This window comes from Vitis vinifera, chromosome 17 (assembly GCF_030704535.1).
Source record: "Vitis vinifera cultivar Pinot Noir 40024 chromosome 17, ASM3070453v1".
NCBI classification, from domain to species: Eukaryota; Viridiplantae; Streptophyta; class Magnoliopsida; order Vitales; family Vitaceae; genus Vitis; species Vitis vinifera.
In genome coordinates, this window is record NC_081821.1 from 14,549,780 (window position 1) to 14,568,089 (window position 18,310).

The 18,310-nt window shown below is 42.9% G+C and overlaps 1 long non-coding RNA gene across 5 annotated transcripts in view; it reads left to right on the forward strand.

Moving 5' to 3' along the window:
• The window catches only part of LOC104877931 (uncharacterized), a 50,292-nt gene extending 33,468 nt beyond the window's left edge, over positions 1–16,824 (forward strand). For 2 of the 5 annotated variants that reach the window (XR_009464618.1, XR_009464621.1), the window contains one exon: positions 16,270–16,439. This is a non-coding gene — a long non-coding RNA (uncharacterized LOC104877931). The other 3 variants (XR_009464619.1, XR_009464620.1, XR_009464622.1) reach the window with 3 other exon arrangements.
• Positions 16,825–18,310: the final 1,486 nt, after the last annotated feature.

Sequence of the window (18,310 nt, forward strand, 5' to 3'; positions counted from 1 at the left end):
TCTTTCTAACTCCGTATTTGCATCATCCTACCTTCCTGCCTCGGTCCAGATAGTGGGTAGCCCTATTTCAGTAGGAATGATTGCGTCCATACCGTATGCGAGGGCGAAGGGAGTGTTTCCTGTCGGACGTCCGAGTGTGGTTTGATAAGCCCACAGGACGCTGGGTAGCTCCTCCACCCACTTCTCTTTAGCTTGCTCGAGCCTTTTATTTAAGACAATGATTAGAGTCTTGTTTGTGGCCTTTGCTTGCCCATTACTTTGAGGATAATGCGGTGTGGAGTATGAATTCCGGATGTTTTGTTCCGAATAGAAATTCTGGAAGGCGATGCTATCAAACTGTGGACCGTTGTCGGCTATAATGGTTTGGGGGATTCCGAAGCGGCAGATGATGTTCTCCCACACGAACTTGGTGACATCTTTGTCTTTGATGCTAGCATATGCCTCAGCTTCCACCCATTTACTGAAGTAATTCGTGGCGACGAGCAGGAATTTATTTTGAGCGGGTGCAGCTGGTAGGGGTCCTACTATGTCCATGCCCCACTGCGCGAAGGGCCAGGGGCCTGAATGGTTTCAATGTCTCCGACGGCACATGCGGTACAGGTGCATGCCTTTGACATTTCTCACATTTTTTGACATAGGCTGTCGCATCTTTGTTCATCGTGGGCCAGTAATATCCTTGCGAATGGGCCCTATGTGCCAGAGATTGACCTCCAGAATGATTTCCACATACTCCCTCGTGCAATTCAGCTAATACATACAAGGCCTCTATGTGGTTTAGGCACCGGAGATAGGGACCTGTGAAGGATCGCTTGTACAAGTGCCCCCCAATCAAGGTGAAACGGGCGGCTTACACTCGGATCTTGTGTGCCTGCTTGGGTTCTTCAGGCAGAGTGCCTGTCCGGAGGTACCTTATAATGTCTTCCGTCCACTCTTGGCCTTTTGGTTGGTTCTCCTCAATGGTATTGCAAGTGGAAGCTTCTGCGACGGAAGGGTTGGCTTGCATATGTATAGGCAACAATATGGCTTCTTTGATGGGGAGGGAGGCAGCTATACCTGCCAAGGCGTCGGCGCGCCTATTTTCAGTTCGTTTTATTTTTTCGATCGTCCATTCGGTGAACCATTGTAAGGTGTCTCTTACTTTAGCCAGATATCGCACCATACGCGCGTTCTTAGCTTCGTATTCCTTCTGAACATGCCTTACCACGAGTTGGGAGTCACTATAGATCCGGAGCTTGGAGATGGATAGAGCCAGGGTGAGGTCCAATCCGGATAGGATGGCCTCATATTCCGCTTCATTGTTAGAGGCGGGGAACCCCAGCCGGATGGCTTGCTCCAGATGTTCTCTTGTTGGTGATTGCAGCAGGAGCCCTACTCCGGATCCTGATGATCGTGAAGCTCCATCGACCCGCAAAGTCCACCACTCTTTTTCACTTGGTTCCTTGTGCTGGATAGGCCTTCGGGAGTATTCCAACACGAAGTCAGCCATAACTTGGTCTTTCATGGATAACCTGGGTTGGAACTCGATTCCATATTCGCTTAACTCTATGGCCCATTGAAGCATTCTTCCGGTTAGGTCCAGTTTGTGCAGAATGTTGCGAAGGGGTTGGTCAGTTAGCACAACCACCGGGTGGGCTTGGAAGTAAGGGCGGAGCTTCTGGGCGGCACTTCGAAGAGCTAAGGCCGTTAGCTCCATCTTTGAATACCTGGTTTCTACATCTGCCAATGCTCTGCTGATGTAGTAGATAGGTTTCTGCTCCTTGGGCGATGGGCAATGGAATAGAACAACGCTAATTGCCCACTCTGATACAGCTAGATGCATATACAGTTTTTCTTCAGGGAGGGGACTGCTCAGGATGGGCGGTTGCATGAGGCAGTGTTTAATTTTTTCAAGAGCGCTTTGACAGCTGTCCATCCATCCGTTTGCTCCAGCTTTTCGTATTGCCAAGAAGAAGGGTCGTAGTTCATCAGTGAAGCGGGCTATAAAAAGTCCTAGCGCGACGAGTTTGCCTGTGAGGCGCTGTAATTCCTTTTTGCTCCTGGGGGGTGGTGTTTCCATGACTGCCTTGACTTGATCCGGGCTAACCTCTATCCCCCTTTGGCTGACCATAAATCCCAGGAATTTGCCAACACTTACGCCAAAGGCGCATTTGGAAGGATTCAACTTCATGCCATACTTCCTTAAGAGTTGGAAGACTTTTTGCAAGTGGAGGACATGTTCCTCTCGGGTTTTGCTTTTAACCACGATATTGTCAATATATACCTCTACTGTGCTGCCGACCAGAGGTTTGAAGATTTTCGTCATCAGTCTCTGATAAGTGGCGTCAGCATTTTTGAGTCCGAATGGCATGACTTTGTAGCAATAAAGACCGTGTGGCGTTATGAAGGCTGTTTTTTCTTCGTCAACCGGGGACATGGGGATTTGGTGGTATCCGGAGAAGGTGTCCAAGAATGAGAGCACCCCTTGCCCAGCAGTGGAATCCACAATTTGATCTATCCGTGGCAAAGGAAAACTGTCTTTTGGGCATGCATTATTGAGGTTGGTGTAATCGACGCACACCCGCCATTTGCCTTCTTTTTTGGGTACCACCACTACATTTGCCAACCAGTCCAGGTAATCCACTTCTCTGATGAATCCGACTTCTAGCAATTTTTCAATTTCATTTCGGATAATTTTCTGTCTGTCCGGGTGAAAACGCCTAACCCTCTACCGGATGGGTCTTGCTGTTGGCAAGACGTTAAGCCTATGAGAGGTAATGGAGGATGAATTCCCTTCATATCAGAATGTGCCCATGCGAAGACGTCATGATTTTGTCTAAGGGCGTTCTGCATGTTCCGGGTCTCTTCTGGTGTTAGGAGGGAACTGATATTCGTAAGGTGAGTACCTTCTTCCGAAATTTGGATCATGATTACTACTCAAAAAGGGCTATTTGATAGCTTGTAATTAACTCTTTTAAACACTTTTGAGTAGTAATTATTGCCCTTTAACCCAATTAACATATTAAGGACCTTTGCAATCACTTCTAATCACTTTGTGTAAGTTTTGGTGTTTTTGTTAGTAATTTGATCACCAAAGCAATCCAAGATGGAGGAGAGTTATTTGGAATCCATGGTAAAGCAATAGAAAGCTCAGGAACATGAAGAATCAGAGATTTGAAGCCTTAAAGTCCTTTGCCATAACCAATCCGGATTGCAAGGAGGAGAAGTAAAGAGAGAATCCACCTTGAAGCATTCTTGATGACAGTCATTTCAGCCACTTTTGGAGTACTTCCTGAAGTCCAATTTATGCATACTTTATGTCGTTTCGAAGATCGGGAAGTCAACAATCCAATGCTTGAAACGGTTCGCAAATCGGAGTTGAAATGAAGAAGTTAGAGCCAATGGAAGCAGATCACTCCAAGCTGAAGGCCAATTTCGCAGGGCTGCGAAATCAGCCTTTGGCTGCGAAATCAGCCTTCGGCTGCGAAATGATTTCGCAGCCATCTTGTTCATCTGCGAAATTTCGCAGCCATTTTGTGCGCCTGCGAAATTCTCCCGAGTGCTTCCAGATATTTGCGACCATCGTTTTTTGTTATTTTGCCTTAGATATTTGTTGTCTAAATGCCAATTCTCTCCTTGTAATCCACCAATTAGATGATTCCTTAGTTGTTGAGCAAGGATGCAGGGGTAAACAACCTGATATGTATTGTTTTGTAATTTTCACTTTAAAAACGTCGGGGAACTTTCCCCAAGAGGGCAACTTATGTAAATTTTACACTTAGTGAAATACAGAGTATCTTTTGCTTTCTTTTTCTCTCTACTATTTTCTATTTTCTTAGTAGCCAAACATCCTTGGAGGATGAAATCCCCAAGGATGAGAGGCTAAAACCTTTTAGTTTCTTGAAGTAATGGATGCCATGTGAAGCTCCCGTGTCAGGATGGAGATTTCCAAGCCATGAATGTAAGTAGCTGAGCATCATAAATGTTTTCATTCAAAGTAAAGCTTTTAATCCCTCTGACTTGCTTTGAATGGCCAATACTTGATAACCTTTTGGTCTCAGTGGATTCTTATTGTTAGATCCACTGACGTTCATTAGTTATCTCCTACGAGCCATTGTATTGCAAGTCGAGGAGATGACCTATATCATTAAAAGAGCATTTATGAGGTTCAACTACCCTTTTTGTAAGTTTTGAAGGACTAAAACTCAGTTGTTAAACACATACCGGTTCGGGAAGTAAGCATCACCTTAGTTGCTTCCCCAACTCGAGGTGAAAAGTTCCAAAATCTCCATTTTTACACAGTGAGTTAAGCATGGCTATCCAAAGCTTTGAGAAACTTCTTTTTCCATCTTTTAACCTATTTGCATGTTAGTTTAGTTCACAACACTTTCATCTTTTTATGTTTTCATCTTAATCTAATTTTTATTAAGAAAAGTTCACTCCATCCTCCGAACTTCATCAGTTAAAGTAAAAACCCTTCCCAGTGTTCGATCCTAGAGCCACTATGCTATAGTAGCTTTGCTACTTTAGTGTAAGGACCTTAGGTATAAATTTTGTTGATACCCTTACATGCCAAGCTACCAAGAGTCGGGTTGTCAAATGGCGCCGTTGCCGGGGAAGGTGCTACTTCACTATGAATATATCAGCCGGAGGTAACTTGTGAGACTTCTCATGAGTAAGGTGAATTCTATCTCATTTTTCATTTATTAACCTTTTATTTTAGTTTTAGAACATTTTTAACTTAGTTTAGATAAGTTTCTTTTAGCTTTTAACTTTCATTTTTAGTTTATTTTTCATACTCTGTTTTTCCTTCCGCGTGCTCTGTTTTTTCTTCTTTCTCTTTGTTTTGTTTGTTTACTTTGTTCCAGCTGAATCCGTGCATGCCCTATTGGATTAGAGACCAAGAGGGAAGGTTAGTGCGGATAGAGACTCCACGAGCTATTGAATTGGAGATTATTTTAGAAGTCATGGAGAATCAGCCAGAGGATCAACATTCACAACACGGGCAGGGGAATGATCCGAACTTGTATAGGTCCATGAGGGACAGGATGCACCCTCCGAGGATGAGTGCACCATCTTGCATCATTCCTCCTACAGAGCAATTGATTATCAGGCCACACATCGTGCCTCTGCTTCCTACTTTCCATGGGATGGAAAGTGAAAATCCATATGCACACATAAAGGAATTCGAAGATGTGTGCAATACTTTTCAAGAAGGGGGAACAGCTATTGAGCTTATGAGGTTGAAGCTCTTTCCATTCACATTAAAGGACAAAGCCAAGATATGGCTCAATTCCTTGAGGCCGAGAAGCATAAGAACATGGACAGAACTTCAAGCTGATTTTTTGAAGAAGTTTTTCCCTACTCACAGAACAAATGGATTGAAGAGACAAATCTCCAACTTCTCAGCACGTGAGAATGAAAAATTTTATGAATGCTGGGAGAGGTACATGGAAGCCATCAATGCATGCCCTCACCACGGCTTTGATACATGGATTTTGGTGGGTTATTTTTATGATGGCATGTCATCTTCAATGAAGCAGATATTGGAGACAATGTGTGGGGGCGATTTCATGAGCAAGAACCCTGAGGAGGCTATGGATTTCCTAAGTTACGTCTCAGAGGTTTCCCGTGGATGGGATCAGCCCACTAACAGGGAAATAGGGAAGAGACCAGTTCAGCAAATGTCAAAAGGGGGGATGTACAATCTGAGTGAAGACATGGAGATGAAAGCCAAGGTAGCTGCCATGGCTAGAAAAATAGAGGAAATGGAGTTGAGAAAAGTTCACGAAGTCCAAGCTATTTCAGAACCTCAACAACCAGCCAATCCTTGCTCCATATGTCAGTCGTTTGAACATATGGTGGAAGAATGTCCCACCATTCCGGCAGTAAGAGAAATGTTTGGGGAACAAGCTAACTTGATTGGCCAATGGAAGCCAAATTCAAATGCTCCCTATGGCAACACGTACAACTCTAGCTGGAGGAACCACCCAAACTTTGCATGGAAGCCAAGGCCAAACCCATATCAGTCACCAGCCCAATCAAGCCAACAGAGTCAAGGTCAATCCTCAGTTGAGCAAGCACTCGTAAGCCTTAGCAAGGTTATGGGTGACTTTGTGAGTGAGCAAAAATCCATCAACTCTCAACTAAATCAGAAGATTGACAACGTTGAGAGTACATTGAACAAGAAGATAGATGGGATGTATAATGAGTTGTCTCAGAAAATTGACAACATCCAATATTCCATCTCAAGACTCACAAATTTGAACACTGTCAATGAGAAAGGGAAGTTTCCCTCTCAGCCTCACCAAAATCCTAAGGGGATACATGAAGTGGAATCCAAAGACGAGGATTCTTCAAAGGTGAGGGACGTGCAAGCCATTATCACTTTGAGAAGTGGTAAGGAAGTGCATCAGCCAGAGCATGATCAGAGGAAAGCCAAAGAAGACAAGGCTGATAGAAATGAAGAAAAGAAGAATGAACGAAAAGGAAAGGAAGTTCAGATGAAAGAAAGCATCATTCCTAGCATGGATGGGGAACCTCAAATTCTTTTAAAGGAAGGCATGATGAAGAAGCACATGCCTCCTCCATTTCCTCAAGCCTTGCGTGGGAAGAAACCGATCAAGAATGCTTCTGAGATTCTTGATGTTCTAAGACAAGTGAAGGTGAATATTCCTTTACTTGATATGATCAAGCAAGTACCCACATATGCAAAATTTTTGAAGGACTTGTGCACTGTGAAAAGAGGACTCAATGTTACAAAGCAAGCTTTCCTAACCGAGCAAGTGAGTGCTATAATCCAATGCAAGTCTCCAATCAAATACAAAGATCCGGGGTGTCCTACAATCTCAGTTAATATTGGAGGAACCCAAGTGGAGAAGGCATTGCTTGATTTGGGGGCAAGTGTTAACTTGCTTCCATACTCTGTATACAAGGAGTTGGGGTTGGGAGAACTCAAGTCAACATCGATCACCCTATCCTTAGCTGACCGATCAGTGAAAATCCCCAGGGGGGTAATAGAGGATGTATTGGTTCAAGTTGACAAATTCTACTATCCGGTAGATTTTGTGGTGCTTGATACGGATCCCATTGTCAAAGGGATCAACTATGTTCCAATCATCCTTGGAAGACCATTCCTTGCAACATCCAATGCAATCATCAATTGTAGGAATGGGGTCATGCAACTCACTTTTGGGAATATGACATTGGAACTCAACATCTTCCATCTATTTCAAAAGCACATCCATCTTGAAGAAGATGAGGGCCCAGAAGAAGTTTGTATGATAGATACCCTGGTGGAGGAGCATTGTAATCAGAGTATGCTTGATCAGTTTGAAGAGAGCTTGAATGAAAGCCTTGAAGTGCTTGAAGAAGGGTTACCTGAACCCTCTGATGTGCTAGCCATCATGTCTCCTTGGAGGAGAAAGGAAGAGATCTTACCCTTGTTCAATGAGGAGGACTTAAAAGGAGTAGCTAGGGAGGACCCTCCAAAGCTAGTTTTGAAGCCATTTCCTGTTGATTTAAATGCAAACTTCATATGGGATCCGGGCAAGCTAAATCCGGATCCAATTTTTTTTATGGACTTAGTCTTTCTAAAGACTAGCTAGTCCATATCTTTTTGTTTTATTTTTAAACTTATTTTAATTTTGATTTCTTGCTTTAATTTTATTTTGGTTTGATTTAACTTAGTTTTTTTTTAATGATCTTTTGTAGGAGGAATTGCAAAGAAAATGAAGGAAGGTCCCAGGGAGCAAAAAGGAGCTCAAAACCAAGAAATTTCAATGGTCTGCGAAATTTCGCAGCCCAAAATAGCCCCCTGCGAAAATGGCCATCGGCTGCGAAATAATTTCGCAGCCCCTTGGTGTCTGCTGCGAAATCGAGGTTTGGCTGCGAAAATGGCCCTCCGCTGCGAAATAAATTTCGCAGCCCAACACCCTCCTCTGCGAAAATTTTCGCAGCTGCGAAACCACCTCTTGGCACTCGTGTGCCATTTCGCAGCACAGTAACTCCATTTCGCAGCTGCGAAATGGCTGCGAAATCCCCAAAGAGTTAAATTTTCAATTTTCGCAGCGATAGCCTCATTTCGCAGGGTGTTTCGCAGCTGCGAAACACCCCTTTGGCACTCGTGTGCCATTTCGCAACACAGTAACCCAATTTCGCAGCTGCGAAATGGGCTGCGAAATGGGCTGCGAAAAGGGCCCTCCTCTGCGAAAATGCCCTTTCTCTGCGAAATCCGCCCTCGGCTGCGAAAATTTAAGTGACCCTTGGTATCCAATTTTTAACGGTATAAATTCCAAATTTCTAATATAACCGGTCATTTGAACTTTAAATAGTACCAGAGAAGACCCAAAAACAGAGCAACCTTCCATCTTCTCCCTCTCGCCTGAACCTCGGCCGCGCGCACCTCCGCTCATCTCCGCCGGCCCGCCATGGCAAGAACCCGAGGAGCTAAGTCCTCCTCCCCGTCAAGCCATACGAGGGTTTCATCAAAGACCCCTATCCAAGGCTCCACATCTGAGCCTCCGCGACCACCGCGCGTCCCACCTCCAGTTGAGGGAGCACCAATGAGCCCTCCGGTCAGGCGCTATCATACACGGGCGAGTAGCCAGCCACCCAAGAAGAAAGCTAAGGTATCTGAGCCAACGTTAATCGATTTATCAGAGCCAGAAGAGCCAGCTACCGAGCCTCAGCCGTCTCCGCCTTCTCGGCCGTCTCGGCCTTCTCGGCCATCTCAGCCGTCTCAGCCAGCTTCAGAGCCTCAGTCGTCTCAGCCGCCGCCTTCAGATTCTCAGATCCCCTCCGGCATGACTCCTGAGATGATTATCAAGCGCCCCATGCTCACTCAGCCGCCCATAGAGGGTAATTTAGATTGCAGGGCTAGGCCTTTCCACTCTGAGCTCTGTTTTGACGTGGCCACTTTCAGACTTCAGCCCCAGCTCAGGGACTCCTTCCATCTGCTCCGGAGGTATCATATGGAACAATTGCTTACTCCAAGGGATTTCTTTTATCCCCGTGTGGCAATGGATTTTTACCAATCCATGACCACACACCATGTCCGCGATCCTACTGTCATCCACTTCACCATAGACGGACGTCATGGTATTCTGGGAGCTAGGCACATAGCAGAGGCATTGCGCATTCCCTACGAGCCAGCTAGGCCAGAGGATTATCGAGTCTGGACTAATCCTTCCCCGAGCGACATAGTTCGTATTCTGTCCAGAGGGGCATCCATAGGCCAGTATCTACAGAGGAAGGAGCTCCCTCCTAGCATGTTTTTCATAGATGCTCTCCTCCGCCACAATATCTTTCCACTACAGCACTGGGTGCAGAGGCGAGGAGCTTTGCTGGAGGCATTATATCGGATATCTGAGGGATTCTTCTTTGGCCCTCATCATCTCATTATGGCCGCCCTTCTATATTTTGAAGAGAAGGTCCATCAGAAGAAGCTGCTCAGAGCTGATGCCATTCCTCTGCTATTCCCCAGATTGTTATGTCAGATTTTGGAACACTTGGGCTACCCAACTGAGCCTCAATTTGAGCGCAAACGGATTTGTCGAGAGATATTCACTCTTGACAAATGGACGAATATGACAGCCTATAGTGCAGAGCCAGGGGCCCCAGTTGGAGTAGAGCATCCAGAGATTCCACATGCAGAGCAGCCACAGGAGCTACAGCCCATTGAGACACCAGCTGACACGAGAGCACCTGCCCCTGCAGTGCCCTCCGCAGAGCCCATACCTGAGGTTGCTCCCTCTGCTTCTCCTGCCACACCACAGCCTTCCCCTGTTTTTTCAGCCACATCACAGCCCTCCTCTTCAGCAGAGCCGAGGACTACCATATCCATTTCCGAGTACAGAGCTCTATGTCACACTTTGCAGACATTGACCACTTCACAGAGCACTCTTACTCAGGAGATGGCAGCTCTTCGTGCTCATCAGGAGCAAATTATTGCTACTCAGACTCAGCATACTGCCATTCTGAGGCAAATTCAGAGCCATCTGGGTATTCCATCAGCCCCTCAGCACCAGATGCCTGCCCCCTTAGAGCCCACAGAGCCGACTCCAGGAGACACACAGACATCCACCTGAGCCATTATCTTCACATCATCAGCACCCATCTACTTGATCATTTCCATAGTTTACTTTATGTATTTTCTTTATGCACTTTCTTATTATAGTAGCACTTGCAATCCTATGCTTTTGTTATTATATATTGTGGGATTGGTTGTATTACTTGTTATCATCTTTAATGTACTTTCATGAAGTAATACAACTCTATCATTTTTTGCATACTCTTGGTATTATTTTATTTTTATTCCTCTACTCATATCTATTTTCTTTTTGAAACATGTGGTTTCTCCTTGTCTACTCAAATTACATCCACTCAGGAGGCACCACTTCCTCCCTGTAATTTCAATCGCTCATACCACATTGAGGACAATGCTCAGCTTGGTTGGGGGGAGACAGTTGAGGAAGGAAGTTTTTTATTATTATTAGTGTTAATACTAAATTTTTTGGTAATTTAGGTTACTTTTGTTTAATTTTAAAATTTTTCTCTATGGTTGTTAAAGATAATTTCTCAAAAATAAATAGGATAAGTCGAGTTTTAACTTAATTATTTAAGTCTTTGAGTTTGTTTTATGCTTTCAAAGTTGATAATCTATTAAAGCTCTCTTTGTTTTCGAACTTATTTCTTCCATTTCAAGCTTTACACACACAGTGCACATTAGATCCCGGATATATGATGTAAAACTTTCTCACCTTCTAAGCTTAGGAAAATTTTGACTTGGTTCATTACTTAACCTCTTTTTTAATAGTGTTGGGACACCTCAAAAAGGCCAATGAGTCTTAGAAAAAGAAAAAGAGAAAAAGAAAAAGAAAAAGAGAAAAAGAAAAAGAAAAAGAGAAAAAGAAAAAGAAAAAGAAAAAGAGAATAAGCTTCTATTCTTTCCTTGAAGCCTAAGCATGATCCGAAGGGGTGGCGAAAGCCTTTAAAACCCGATGCCCTAAACCTTGATTGGTTGGGAGTCATCGATCCTCTGCTTGCTACATAGGTGAATTGGTTAAAGTTTAGTGAGTAAAAAGAATTGTGAATAAGAAGGTGCGTTCCTAACCTATTAAGAGTTGGTTAATTTTGCCTTTGTTCGAGAAAAGCTTAGGTTGGAGGGTGAGGATAGTTGTATATACTATATCCGGAGCCTAATCTCGTTAACACTTAGCTCATTATGGAAGAGTTTGATTTGGAGCCTTGAGAGTAGAGATTCTTTTGACACTTAATTGCATAATCTCCACTCTTTGTACTTTTTGTTTAAGTTTTTAGCTTTGACAACTCCTATTGCATTTTGAATCTTCATATCTTTAGTTCACCATGTGAGATGTGTTTTGATATCGGTCATGCCACTCAATTATTTTTTTGGAATGATTTGCATGACCTCTTTTTTTTGTTTACTACTTTGTTTGCTTAGTTTTTCTCTCCTTATTTGCTAAGGGACTAGCAATATGTCGGTTGGGGGGAGTGATTACTACTCAAAAAGGGCTATTTGATAGCTTGTAATTAACTCTTTTAAACACTTTTGAGTAGTAATTATTGCCCTTTAACCCAATTAACATATTAAGGACCTTTGCAATCACTTCTAATCACTTTGTGTAAGTTTTGGTGTTTTTGTTAGTAATTTGATCACCAAAGCAATCCAAGATGGAGGAGAGTTATTTGGAATCCATGGTAAAGCAATAGAAAGCTCAGGAACATGAAGAATCAGAGATTTGAAGCCTTAAAGTCCTTTGCCATAACCAATCCGGATTGCAAGGAGGAGAAGTAAAGAGAGAATCCACCTTGAAGCATTCTTGATGACAGTCATTTCAGCCACTTTTGGAGTACTTCCTGAAGTCCAATTTATGCATACTTTATGTCGTTTCGAAGATCGGGAAGTCAACAATCCAATGCTTGAAACGGTTCGCAAATCGGAGTTGAAATGAAGAAGTTAGAGCCAATGGAAGCAGATCACTCCAAGCTGAAGGCCAATTTCGCAGGGCTGCGAAATCAGCCTTTGGCTGCGAAATCAGCCTTCGGCTGCGAAATGATTTCGCAGCCATCTTGTTCATCTGCGAAATTTCGCAGCCATTTTGTGCGCCTGCGAAATTCTCCCGAGTGCTTCCAGATATTTGCGACCATCGTTTTTTGTTATTTTGCCTTAGATATTTGTTGTCTAAATGCCAATTCTCTCCTTGTAATCCACCAATTAGATGATTCCTTAGTTGTTGAGCAAGGATGCAGGGGTAAACAACCTGATATGTATTGTTTTGTAATTTTCACTTTAAAAACGTCGGGGAACTTTCCCCAAGAGGGCAACTTATGTAAATTTTACACTTAGTGAAATACAGAGTATCTTTTGCTTTCTTTTTCTCTCTACTATTTTCTATTTTCTTAGTAGCCAAACATCCTTGGAGGATGAAATCCCCAAGGATGAGAGGCTAAAACCTTTTAGTTTCTTGAAGTAATGGATGCCATGTGAAGCTCCCGTGTCAGGATGGAGATTTCCAAGCCATGAATGTAAGTAGCTGAGCATCATAAATGTTTTCATTCAAAGTAAAGCTTTTAATCCCTCTGACTTGCTTTGAATGGCCAATACTTGATAACCTTTTGGTCTCAGTGGATTCTTATTGTTAGATCCACTGACGTTCATTAGTTATCTCCTACGAGCCATTGTATTGCAAGTCGAGGAGATGACCTATATCATTAAAAGAGCATTTATGAGGTTCAACTACCCTTTTTGTAAGTTTTGAAGGACTAAAACTCAGTTGTTAAACACATACCGGTTCGGGAAGTAAGCATCACCTTAGTTGCTTCCCCAACTCGAGGTGAAAAGTTCCAAAATCTCCATTTTTACACAGTGAGTTAAGCATGGCTATCCAAAGCTTTGAGAAACTTCTTTTTCCATCTTTTAACCTATTTGCATGTTAGTTTAGTTCACAACACTTTCATCTTTTTATGTTTTCATCTTAATCTAATTTTTATTAAGAAAAGTTCACTCCATCCTCCGAACTTCATCAGTTAAAGTAAAAACCCTTCCTAGTGTTCGATCCTAGAGCCACTATGCTATAGTAGCTTTGCTACTTTAGTGTAAGGACCTTAGGTATAAATTTTGTTGATACCCTTACATGCCAAGCTACCAAGAGTCGGGTTATCAGATCACTTGCAAGGGATCCGCTGCCGAGGGATCTTTGTCTGTTGGACTCAATAATTGCTATTGGTCACGTGTGTGACTGGACTCAAGGAGGGATGCATCCTCCTGGCTGGTCCCTGCTTCTCGTGCTATCTGGTAGCATTGGCGAGCGGCTAACTGGCTGTCGTATAGGTCAATTTGCCCATCCTTGGTAAGGAAGCTTACCATTTGATGATATGTAGAGGGGATGACTTTCATGTAGTGCAGCCATGTGCGCCCCAAGATGACATTGAAGGGTGATAAATCTTGTACCACCGAAAATTGTATGTTGAGAGTGACTGGACCAGCTTGGACCGACAGTACAATGTCTTCCAAAGAAATAGTTGATGACCCGTTGAATCCGGACAAGATTCGCCCAGGGTTTTCGAGGCTTGTGAGACTGTGTCCCATGTGGCTAATGACTGATGCCTGTACAAGATCGGCCGAGCTGCCTAGGTCAACCAGGATGCGCCTCACGTCGAAGTCTCCTATCTCTAGGGATAAGATGAGGGCGTCACGGTGCGGCTACAATATCTTGGTGGGGTCTACTGGTGGAAAAATGATTGTCCCATCTATGGGGTGAGGGCCCCCCTCAGTTACCCCAGGCCGGATGGAGTTGACACGTTCACGCACCGATGCTGCTCGCAACAACTTTTGTCTCTTTTGTTTGGAGTCGTACTCCTCGTCAAATGGGCCTTTGTTAATATAGTTTATAACGGCTTTGGGGGCGGCTGGGGCCCTGGGGGCTCCAGAGTTGTGATTTCAGGAAGCGTCTCTACCTCCGGCATCTGAGCGGAGGTATTGCTTTAGATGTCCCGCCCGTATGAGCCTTTCGACCAAATAATGGAGGCACCTGCATGTCTCCGTTGTGTGACCATGCTTCTTATGGAAGGCATATTTTTTACTATGATCTCTTTTGGATGGGTCCGTTCCGAGGGGTCTAGGCCACCTGAAGTCGGACATATCTTGGATCATAGGGAGAAGCTTCTCATATGATATGGAAAACGGTGTGAGGGGTGGCATTTCCGGGCGACTTAGCCCTTTCTGCCTTCGATCGGACGGCCTTGGCCGGTCCGAAAGTTTGGCACTTCTTTCCGCACCCCCTCTGGATGCCTGTCCGGCAACCAAGACTTGCTGGGTGGCTGCACGCACGTCATCTTCGAGCATTGAGTATTTGTTAGCACGCCGGAACAAGTCGTCCATCGTCGTAAGAGGCTTTTTTGCGAGTGATTCAAAAAATGGGGTACCTGGACAGATGCTTCACTTGAAGATCTGCAGGACAGCATCCATGCTGTAAGCCTCTACCTGTAGTATGGCCTGACCAAACCGCTTCACGAACTCCCTTAAGGATTCGTTATCCTGCATTTTTATGTTTTGCAGAGTGCTGATGTTTTGCTTATGTCGAGCGGAGCGTAAGTATTGTCCCACGAAGGCCTCTGATAGGTCTCTGAAATTATCAACAGAGTTGAAAGGTAGGCGGTGAAACCATGAGAGGGTCTGCCCTTATAGGCTGGCAGGGAATACTTTGCATAGCAGCGCGTCGTTGCCTATATCGAGAGTCATGAGCTGCCGATAATGCATGATATGGTCGAAGGGGTCGTTGGACCCATCGTATGTGGAAAATTTGGGCACGAGGAATCCCCTTGGGGGCTCATAATGAATGATATGAGAGCAAAAAGGCCGAAGAGCATATCGTCTAGCATTTTGCTGATGGAGCTAATAGGTGGCTCATTTGGGAGGTTTCTCCCAGCTTGTCGTACGTTAGGTGCGGTTGAACGTTCTGCACCATAGGGGTGACCATGGGGTCATGGTGCGGGAGAACGTTCTGCACCACAGGGGTGACCATAGGGTCAGGGTGCGCTCCCCAGGTTGTGGCTATTGGCGGCCTTGGCCTCCTAGGCTGCTGCAGGCCTAGTCTCGCGCACATTGAGTTTGACAACTGGGGTCTTTTATCGTGTTGTCTTTTTACTGAAAAATGAGTGGAGTCTGAGCTTTCCTCATGGGGAGCTTGGTGCATGGGAGTGTGTGGCTCATGTGGCCTAACATTGCATGCTTCTGGGATGGCTCCTACTGTCCCAGGGTATATTGACTCTGGTTCTGGCCTTGAGTTTGCTACCTGACCTCTTAAATGCTGACGACGGGGAGGCCCCGTCAATGAAGCCTGGATGCGTAGCACCGCGTTTTGTTCTCTTAACCTTTCTGTCTCCTGGATGAGAGCTTGCAGTTGTCACTCGCTTGCCAACTATCTTCTTTCGATGGCTTGGCGCCATTCAGAATTATCTTTCTCTCCCCTACCAGATGAACGACTTTGGGAAGGTGTGGCCATCTTCGTCGGTGACTGAATCAGTGAGTTTCCCACAGACGGCGCCAATGTTGAAGCCTCGTGTCCCTAGTGATCCACGTAGTTGCCAAATGGATGGACGCACGATCTCAACCAATATAGATTCCTGGTTCAGTCGTTCCTGCAAAAGGCGTCCGGACAGGGTGTCCGGACACACCCTCCGATGGTTTTGTCAGCCATGGTTAGAGAGAATAATCAGTTGGGTCTTTTACTAAGTATAGCAAGCTTACCTTCCTTTTTGTGTGAAGGTCCATATATATAGCGTTTAGGAGCTTTGTTTCTCTCTTTAATGGTAGGGAGATTTTTGGCTTGTCATGATGCCTCTAGGTGGTGGCAGGGTCATCATCACCCTACGGGCGGCTGACAGAGATCGTGGGAGGCGCCGCGGCTGTCAGAGATCATGGGAAGTGACTTGCCATCACTTCATTCCTGTCCTTTCACTCTGTAGGTGGCGGAACATGGGCCGTGGCAGGCTGTTGAAATGACGTGCAAGACCTGCTTACTTCAGTCAACGATTCGGACAAAAACATATCCGGATAGGATATGTCGGTCGTCCGGATGTGATATGGCGGTCGTCCGGATGTGATGTTTGTGAGTGTCGTGTGCCTCTCCCTGAGGAAGTCCGGATAGGAGAAGCGCGCCACGTGTCCTCTTGGGGAAATCCTGATGGGGGTAATCTGGATAAAAACGTGTGCCATGTGTCATCAGGAAATGTGCGCCACGCGTCATCAGGGGAAGGGGTCCCTACAAGGTAGAATCATGGTTCCCTTGTGCTTGTTGGGGATATGTGCAGATGTTTAACAGATTGAGGTCTTGAGAGTAAATTGTATAATCATAAGTATGTTCTTTAAGCATATGAGTTCACATTTTTAACTTACTGGAAGATTTTGTGATTTTGCTTCTGTGAAAGCTTATTTATTTTTTGGCAGACACATATGCATACAATCAGCTTTGCCAACTTGCAAATGGGGAATATAAACACTTGTTTCTCTGATGTGTAATGAGGTTAGTTCGTGATTGAGTAACCATTTGCATCACTTAAACACGTAATGACAATGTATACCAACAGGAGACAAATGAACTGAGCCAATTCCTTAGGTTTTGGTACTTTTGCTTTAGGTGCTCTCATGGACTGATGGCATAGGTGCATGTTTGCTAGAGTTCGTATATGCATTTTGACAACTATGGAATCCATTTTTCTATAATATGATATTATTTTTTGGAGAATTTTATTGAAGTGGCATTCATGTAAAAGAATGAATACAAAGATTATGAAATCTGCTCCATTTTATTGAAGACTTATCTTTTAACAAGAGAGTTGGTACTTGGAATTGTGTGGCCTACAACCTTGATGCAAGTAGATGAACAGGGGAAGGAAATTTGCTCAAGCTCTGTTCTATTAATAATATATAGTGAGGGAAGCTAAAGTGAAGTTTTTTTATCTTTTATATCCAAGGATTTCAACAAATTCTTCTATCCATTTTTCATACTTATCTCCTAAGAATGGAATTCCAAAACATACTCCCTAACTGAAAGGTTTCTTCTTTAGGCATTTTTATTTCTAAACATCACTAGTAGTCCTAGAAAGTGAAATGGGTGTGGATGTTTTCATCGATTCTTTGATCATTCCATAGGCAAATTGGGGGAAGCTGAAGACTGCATTGAATGATCCTTTCGTTCAAAATAATACAAAAGACTACTAATATTTCTGCCCAAATTAAGCACTAGTATTAAGATTGTTTGCTCAAATTAGCTTAAAGTTTATTTAATTTGTATATTTACCCTCATATTCAAGATAATTAAAAAAATATTTATTATAAAAGATAAAAATTGTGATTTTAAATTTATGGTTGTAAAATATATTCATTAAACATTAACAAATGAGGTAAAAAAAAATGAGATTAGGAATAAGTTAATTAATATGATTTAATATTTTTTAAGGTTTTTTTTACTTTAAGTTGTAATATTGAGTTATTTTATTAAATATATTTAATATATTTAATTACTTGAATTAAGTTATCAAGACATTAAATTGATTTACTACACACGCTTTTATGTAAGCCTTAAAAGTTATTTTACATGCATTTAAGAAATTCTTTTGAATATCAAATGGTTCGTTTGTTTGAAAATTTCATGACATCAAAAATATTGGATGCAAATTTAGAAAAAATATTGGTGAGATGAAAATTTATTAAAAACTCATAAAAATATAAAAAAGGAAAAGAAAAGAAAACTTCAAAAATGATAAAATAAGTAATAATTCATATATTAAAGTTATTTATTTTGAAAAACCAATATATTTGTTGTATAGTTGATGATATGCAAGTGTTGACACATTTAAATGTAATGATCAATAAGAAATAATTACTTTTAATTAAATTACTATAGAAATAATATAATTAAACTAATTACATAATTTTAATTTAAATCTTACCATTTGACTAACATATCTTTAAAATAATAATTACAAAGGAAAAAAAAAAAGGGTTTCTCGTCATTGGATGATAATCAAGAGTGCCATTAGGTGTGGGATGCTAGGAGATAGATGTCAAATTTATTTTATTTTTTCAAAAAAAAAAAAAAAAAAAACGAGTCAACCTAAATTTGCTTTACATTTCATTTTCAATGATTTTCATTTCACTTTGCATCTCTTCGCTCACCTATGTCTGACTGACGTCATTAAAAAAACAAAATTAAAAATGATCTTAGTAATAGAAAGGGGGAATTATGTAAATATGCAACAATGAGGAATAATCAAAGAAATCAGAACCCAAAAAGGTCCTTTTCAAGTA